This window comes from Aptenodytes patagonicus, chromosome 1 (genome assembly GCF_965638725.1).
Source record: "Aptenodytes patagonicus chromosome 1, bAptPat1.pri.cur, whole genome shotgun sequence".
Classification (NCBI taxonomy): domain Eukaryota; kingdom Metazoa; phylum Chordata; class Aves; order Sphenisciformes; family Spheniscidae; genus Aptenodytes; species Aptenodytes patagonicus.
This window is the reverse complement of record NC_134949.1, coordinates 35,626,875-35,634,314: the sequence shown is the minus strand read 5'-3', so window position 1 is coordinate 35,634,314 and position 7,440 is coordinate 35,626,875.

Here is a 7,440-nt window from a genome sequence, read left to right as displayed (position 1 = left end):
GTGTTTGTCCCTCACTGGGAATGAGAAAAATTAGCACAGTTCAGCTGACTTCAGAAAGCCCCAAATGGGTTTATAAAACCTGCAAACAAGAAAACAGATTTTTAATTGTAAGCTGTGGTGCATCTGACGCTGAAGCCGAGATCGTTAACATGGTACCCTTTTCTGCTGACTTTAAATGCTCATAATAGGAATGGAGGACAGAAGGACTAGAGATAGTCAGAGTTCGGTCCATTTTGCCAATACTATGACAAATAAATTATTGCAGAAAGTGTTCCTCCATAGAAGCCATCTGGGTTTTCCTCTTCCAATCCGCTTAGAAAGGTCTCGTGAAACCTGCTTGCTCACAAAGGTAGGAATCTCTTTCTGATTTTCAGCCTAGGTTTACTCAGGACAGGCATTTACTCTTTGGAATAAAACTTTTCAGTAGGTGAAAGTAGATGGAACTGTACCCAATATTTAGACTCCAATGTTTTTATAGAGAGCAAGCATATTCCTTCTCAGCCTTTCTCTTGGTGGGCTAAAGAAGCAAATTTTCTGTACTTCCCTTTGAATATTGTCTTTTCCTTAATCAATTTAGTACCCATTTTTGGCATCTCTTTCTTTAAAATTTATAAATCCAGCCAAATATCACTGTAAATCAACAATGGGAATAATTTGAAAAATTAGCTGTATTTTGAATTTATGTTGAAACCCCTCTAGGAGAAGAACAAAAAAAGTTAATATAGATGTATCCTTTATGTTTGATTAAAGCCCCCTTGTGGGGTGCACCATATCTATAATACAGTCCTAATGAATTCTTCAGACCTACAAGAACTGATGTAGTCAGAGGAAGGAAAAAATGAATTTCTGTTGAGCAGAAGCACAAAAAGATACTGGCTTTTTTTGAGACACATCATGTTACACTGGGTGCAAGTCGGCCTTGTTTCAAGTCAATGGTAATATTCCTATTTACGTTAAGATTAGTGTTCTAGCAGTTAAGTATAGGACTACTGGAGGGGCTGGTAACAGTGCAATGGAACACTGGGTTTAGATATTTCTATTAAAATGATCTAATTTCTCATTAATGCAGCCAGCAATTAATTGGCACTTACAACTAATGGAAATAAATCAATTTGATCATCACTCAAAATGTGTCTCAGAAACCTGAATTTTAATGGAAAGCAAGAACATAGTCTGACACTTTAGCTTGTCTGATTTCCATTCTGTTCGCACTGAATGTTAGTTGTTTAAAGCACGTGAATAATTTTAATTCCACCATACCAACTTAACATTCTAGCCTTAAACCTGAAATGAGATATAAAGGAGGTGGCAGTGAAAGGAAAAAAGCAAAACCTCAACTTTCCCCAGAAAGTAACTAACCAGGCAAATAAAGATGTTCAGACTGCCTACATGTCCAACGTGGTTGCTGCAATAGCTCCTGCCTCTAAGTTCAAGAATGCAAAAAAGCATTTCAGCTGCAGACTATCCAGGGGTTCAGGAACCTTTCTCTCCATACAGGCAGTGTATGACTGGATGACATTTTTTAATCCAAACTTGCATGTTGTTGGAATTTACCTCATGGTGCTTCTGTTGCCTAAAAGTAAGGCATCCACAAAACCATCCAGCCTTTCCTCAGTGATAATGGTGAGAATAACCACTGGCACTCCTCTGGGCCTTTCCTAGAGCTGGCATTTCCAGGAGGAGATTTGGCTGATCAGTCTCTCTCCCTTCACAGGGAACCTCCATGACCACAGAGAGTGGATATGTAACTGCTAGATGGTAAAGCTGGGTGAAATGAATCCTGAAACAAGTGGCAGATGGTTGAAAATACCCTGAAGCTAGCACCTACCACATATGACCTGAGAGATGCATTAGTCTGAATCCTAGTTGTGTTTGGCAGAAAAGATTTTTTTCTCAATGTATTTTCACAGAGTTAAAGTCCCTTCAAAACCTCGTGGTCTTGTTTTTCATGTTTATGTCCCTTTTGCTTTAAACTGAGATGCATATGAAAGAAACATGATCTTTTCTCCGAGTTTATAATCACCTGAATTATAAACCTCAAGTGGAAATGGTTGCCACGCTGCCATGCTCAGATATTTATTAAATGCCTCTCTGTCTCTATCTGTGTCCTGACATGAAGCTAAGGCCAAGCAGGCGAAAGCAGGTTATTCCTTGGAAGGGTCATTCCTTTGGTAAGCAGAGGCAGCATCACAGCTGCCCGCAGAGCATTCGCAAGTTCCAGGTTACCTCAACCCTCAGGTCCAGCTTTGTGCACCAGATGCTTCTTTTTTCTGTCTTCCTCACACTCGTCGTGATTTCACAAATAGGGCAGTTGGCTTTGCTCTGCAGCTGCGGGATTAAACTGCGTTAGCTCAATAGGTGCTTACTTCTAGCTTTTGGCTTTGGTTTGATTTTTGCTTTTGTGTATTTGGTGAAGGGTTTTGTCCTTAAGTATTTGTGCAGCCGGTGTCATCTAAAGGGAATTAGTTTTCTCACAACCGAATGCTTAGTTTCCTATTAATACTTCTTTGATTGAAAAGGTTGTTCAAACCCCTCATCAGCTGAGCACAAAACCACCTAGAGATACAAAAAATAGTACAAATTGAAAAAAGAAAATTTAATTCTTTTCTTTTTTTAAATCATCCTATCATTCCTGAAACACTTGACAAGAGTGCTTTAAGGGAAACATTGTCATCCTTGCCTTGCGGAGGCTGGCTGAGCCCGTGGTCCAGATGGCCCTTTGGAAGTGCCTGAGTTTCTCTAATGACAATGAAATGTGCTTGGGGCAGAGACCTGGGGAAACATCTTGGGTTAGCAAGAATCGCTCCCGGGCTTTTGCTTTGCGTTGCTCTTCTCACACGTGATGGAGAGACTACTTTATCACTAACATACATTCAGGAATGTTGTATTCATGTATGAGGTTCTAATAGCTAGGATTTCATTATTAAACTGGATGGAACTATAAACTCTTTGTTTAAGCACACAAATGTGAAAACAGGCACAGTTTTTATCACACACTCCCCAAAGACCTAATGTATTCACTCTGATTATGAATCCTGAGAGGTGTGCCCAAAGAACATGAAGCAGTATTGTATTTAATTTACTGTTTTGTTATAAAATGTTCCACTATGAAGGTATTTATTTTGTAAGTTTGAATGGGAAAATTATATTTTGCTGCTGGAAACTCTTATAACTTTATACTACCATCCAGATAAATAAACAAAAGATAAGGTGTTTCTTAAGATATAGAAAGGAGAGATTAACAAATTTTTTTTCCACAGAAAATATTGTTCCTTATCAATAAATCCTGAAAAAAATTGTTGACCTTTTGAAATAGCTGCAGACTGAAAAAAAGTAATTTTATTTTACTTTCTTTGCTTTTTTCTTAAGTTTGAATCTTTCAATTTTATTTTCCCTTAGTGAAATTTTAAGGTGCTTCCCAACCAATGTTTTCAAGTTTTCAGAAATGTCCAAACATCATTATCAGTTTGTCTGATGAAATAGAAATCTCTGATGTTCTGATACATCAAAATCCTGTCTTTCATATATCAGAAAGATTCACTCCTAGCGTCAGTAAACTTGTACAGCAAAAATGAGATTTCCAGGCTGGAAGCCTCCAGGGGTATGAGAATATCTTCAGTGTCTTAACATCTCAGTTTCCCTGTCCAGGCCTGATCTCTTTTTTGGAATGAATCAACCAGTTCCTTCTGGGATGAAATTCAGATGCGTTTCTGGGGACGACTCTGTTTGGGGCTGTTCCCAGTGGTCAGCTGGGGAAGGAGTAGGGCCACCGTTCTTCCCCGCACAGCCTTCTCACATGCCTTCAAATCAAGGTCCAGGGCTTGCAACACATGCCCTTGGTATCATGATGTACAGCCATTGGCTTTATACAGTCCTCACATCATTTCAGGGCATTATATCTGGAAGGAAGGAAGGAAGGGAGGGAGGGTGGGAGGGAGGGAGGGAGGGAGGAAGGAAAAGAAAGAAAGAAAGGAAGGAAGGAAAAGGAAGGAAGGAAGGAAGGAAGGAAGGAAGAGAAAGAAAGACAGAAAGAAAGAGAGAAAGAGAGAAAGAAAGAAAGAAAGAAAGAAAGAAAGAGAGAAAGAGAGAAAGAAAGAGAGAGAGAAAGAGAAAGAAAAAGAGAGAAAGAAAGAGAGAAAGAGAGAGAAAGAGAGAGAGAGAAAGAGAGGAAGAGAGGAAGAGAGGGAGAAAGAGAGGGAGGGAGGAAGGGAGGAAGGGAGGAAGGAAGGGAGGGAGGGAGGGAGGAAGGGAGGGAGGAAGGGAGGAAGGAAGGAAGGAAGGAAGGAAGGAAGGCAGGCAGGCAGGCAGGCAGGCAAGCCCCAGAAATAATGATGTCTTAAATTCACAGAGGTGTCAAATGGAGCCTGGAGGCGACCCAGGCTTACAGCTATTCCACAGGGCTGCTGCCAGGGTTTTGTAGCAGAGCTTGTCCTGAGCAGCATGCACACAAGCCCCCCTGTGTCGCTTGATCTGGAGCCAGGCATTGGTCCCTTGGGTGGATGGCTCTGTGTGGTGCGAAACAAGTACTGGCATCTCGCAAGTGCAATTTAGATCTTTGGCTGGATGAATTCACAGCCTGATCTGTGTTAAAAGCTATAACAGTATCAGTCTCTGTGTGCAGGCAGGGGAGAAGGAGGAATAGCTCTGAGCATCTAACAGTTTGGGATTACTTGGGTTGTGTTTGTATCTGTTGGTTTCCACTTACTTATTCAACAGGCCTCTGAAGAAATTATATTATTATACTTTATTTTTAATAAAGCTGTGGCTATGATCTTTTCTTCCATAGCAAAGACTTCTATTCACATGTGAAATGAGAAAAGGCAGGGAGAGAGATGTGAAAAATCTCTAGGGGAAAAAAAAAGAGAGGAAAAAAATACATCTACAGAACTCAACATGTCAGCAAAGACAAAAGGAGTTTGTTTGTTTGTTTGTTTGCTTCCTAATTATGAGGTTTGCTAAGAATGAATCCAGATAAGATTGCAGCTGAAGTACTCTGAGCTGGCTTGAGCTGGAATCTGAGGAGTTAATCAATCTCCAACTCAATGGATGGAGTTTTTCCACCGGGGTCCCGTTCCACCCTGTACAATATTTCTACAGTATACCAGTATAGCACAGTTATGCTCATGGGATGGTTTTCCATTCAGTTCCACCAGCACTGAATTCCTTCTCATACTTTGCCCTGACTGTTGGCCAAATATGCTGGAAGCCTTAACGCTTCGTATTTTAGGGGGGTGTTGTGGTTTAACCCCAGCCAGGAGCTAAGCACCACCCAGTCGCTCACTCACTCCTCTCAGTGGGATGGGGGAGAGAATTGGAAGGGTAAAAGTGAGAAAACTCATGGGTTGAGATAAAGACAGTTTCATAGGTAAAGCAAAAGCTGCGCACGCAAGCAAAGCAAAACAAGGAATTCAACCTGCCATCTCCAGGAAAGCAGGGCTCCATCACGCATAGCAGTTACTTTGGAAGACAAATGCCATCACTCCAAACATTCCCCCCAGCTTTATATGCTGAGCATGACACCACATGGTATGGGATATCCCTTTGGTCAGTTGGGGTCAGCTGTCCTGGCTGTGTCCCCTCCCAACTTCTTGTGCACCCCCAGCCTACTCGCTCGTGGGGTGGGGTGAGAAGCAGAAAAGGCCTTGACTGTGTGTAAGCACTGCTCAGCCTGGTGTTACCAACACTGTTTTCAGCACAAATCCAAAACACAGCAACTTAAAAGCTACTAGGAAGAAAATTAACTCTATCCCAGCCAAAACCAGTGCAGGGGGAAAAGGCAGTATGAGATCATAATTGGGGAATATTGTTACATTTACCTGATAACATCCTTCTTTGGTTATTTTCTAAGTGCCTTTCCTGATTTTTTCTACTGCCTTTCTGCATTACTTACAAGACATGCAATATGACATCTTGCCCTTGCTGAAATCAACTAGCTTTAGACAGGTCAGGATTTAACCCAAAAGCTTTTAGAAAAAAAAAATAGTTAGCTTTAAAATATAGAAAAGTTTTTTGCAGGTAAGCCTGTAAACCTTTTACCATATTCACTGACTTTACATAACCAGTACCATAGGATTTGGGAAAACAAATGCAGTAGTTTGAATTTTGAATTCCAATCCTTTTAAAAATTGACAAGACTTTTTTCAGAAAAAAAAATTTGCAGAAAAAAAAAGGTCATGGTCTCAAAATTTGGAAAACAGCCCTAAAATCATCTAACCGGTGATCTTCTGGGGAACATTTGTTCAAGAGAAAATAAATTAGATTCACTGAAATAATTTTCTTCAAGATATAATTTGACCAGCTCTCCAGTTAACTTGGCACTAATTTGACAAAAAAAAAAGCAAAACAAAATCATGTCTAAGGTAGACTCTTCTATTTACTCTCCCTTCCTTGTTAAAATACTCACAGATAATTTTTACTGGTAGCAATTTGGTGTTAGTGGATAACCAACCATTTATTACTAGGTTCATGCCATATTGCTTCTCTGACTTGCAGAAACCTATTTCTTTCATGCATAATACTTTTTAATTTATCACCTCTTGAGAGCACTTAAGCAACTGTGATTCAATTAAACCAATGTTCAATGGCTGTGCCTCTGTTTCACACTTGGCTGATAAAAGAAAAAGATGGGATACATTACAACTATTGATTGACTATAGTTTGTTTATGGTTTTAACCTATAAGTCTTTAACAATCACCTTAATTTTATGTGTGTGTGCGGAGAGTGCCGAGCTGATAAAAGAAAGATACAAGTGCCATCCATACTGAGAAAGGAGAAGCATGCTTTAACATTTTATCTGTTTATGTAGTGAATTTATAGCTTGTGACTTTGTCAGTTCTAGACAGCAATTTTCCCTCCTTACATGCATAACAGGGATGTCATGAGCATTAGTAGTGCAATATTCCCCAAAATGGAATAGCCCCCAATGCTATTTTAAGGGATTTTTATAGGGATTCAGTCTCTCATCCATTTCTGTTAGTTTGCCAGACTCCTGTGACAGGCTTCCTGGCAATAATGTAATTTCAGTTTGTGATATCAACGTACCAGAGAAAGGAAAATAGTCCTTAAAAATTACGATGGTCGGGAAACTAAATCAGACAACTGTATACTGACTTGTCCAAGGTCATGTGGAAAGTCAGAGCCAAAAAGAACCCAAATCTCTCTTTTTTTTTTTTTTTTTTTACATTGAGCCAGGCTGGATTTGAATCCAGAGGGAAGCGCACAAAATTTCAGAGGCACCTAGTCCAGCTGAGGGAATGAAGAACACAAAGATGGATAAAACCCAATCTTTTAAAATGCAAAAGGAAGAAAAAATAACGACTGCACTATTTTCATTCTCTATTTAATCTGCTGTATGACGCTCACAGGGAAGCTTTGAAACAAAGAGAGAAACTCAGAAGACAAAGTGGAAGGGTGGGTAGTGAAAGGTACTTGAGGTGCTT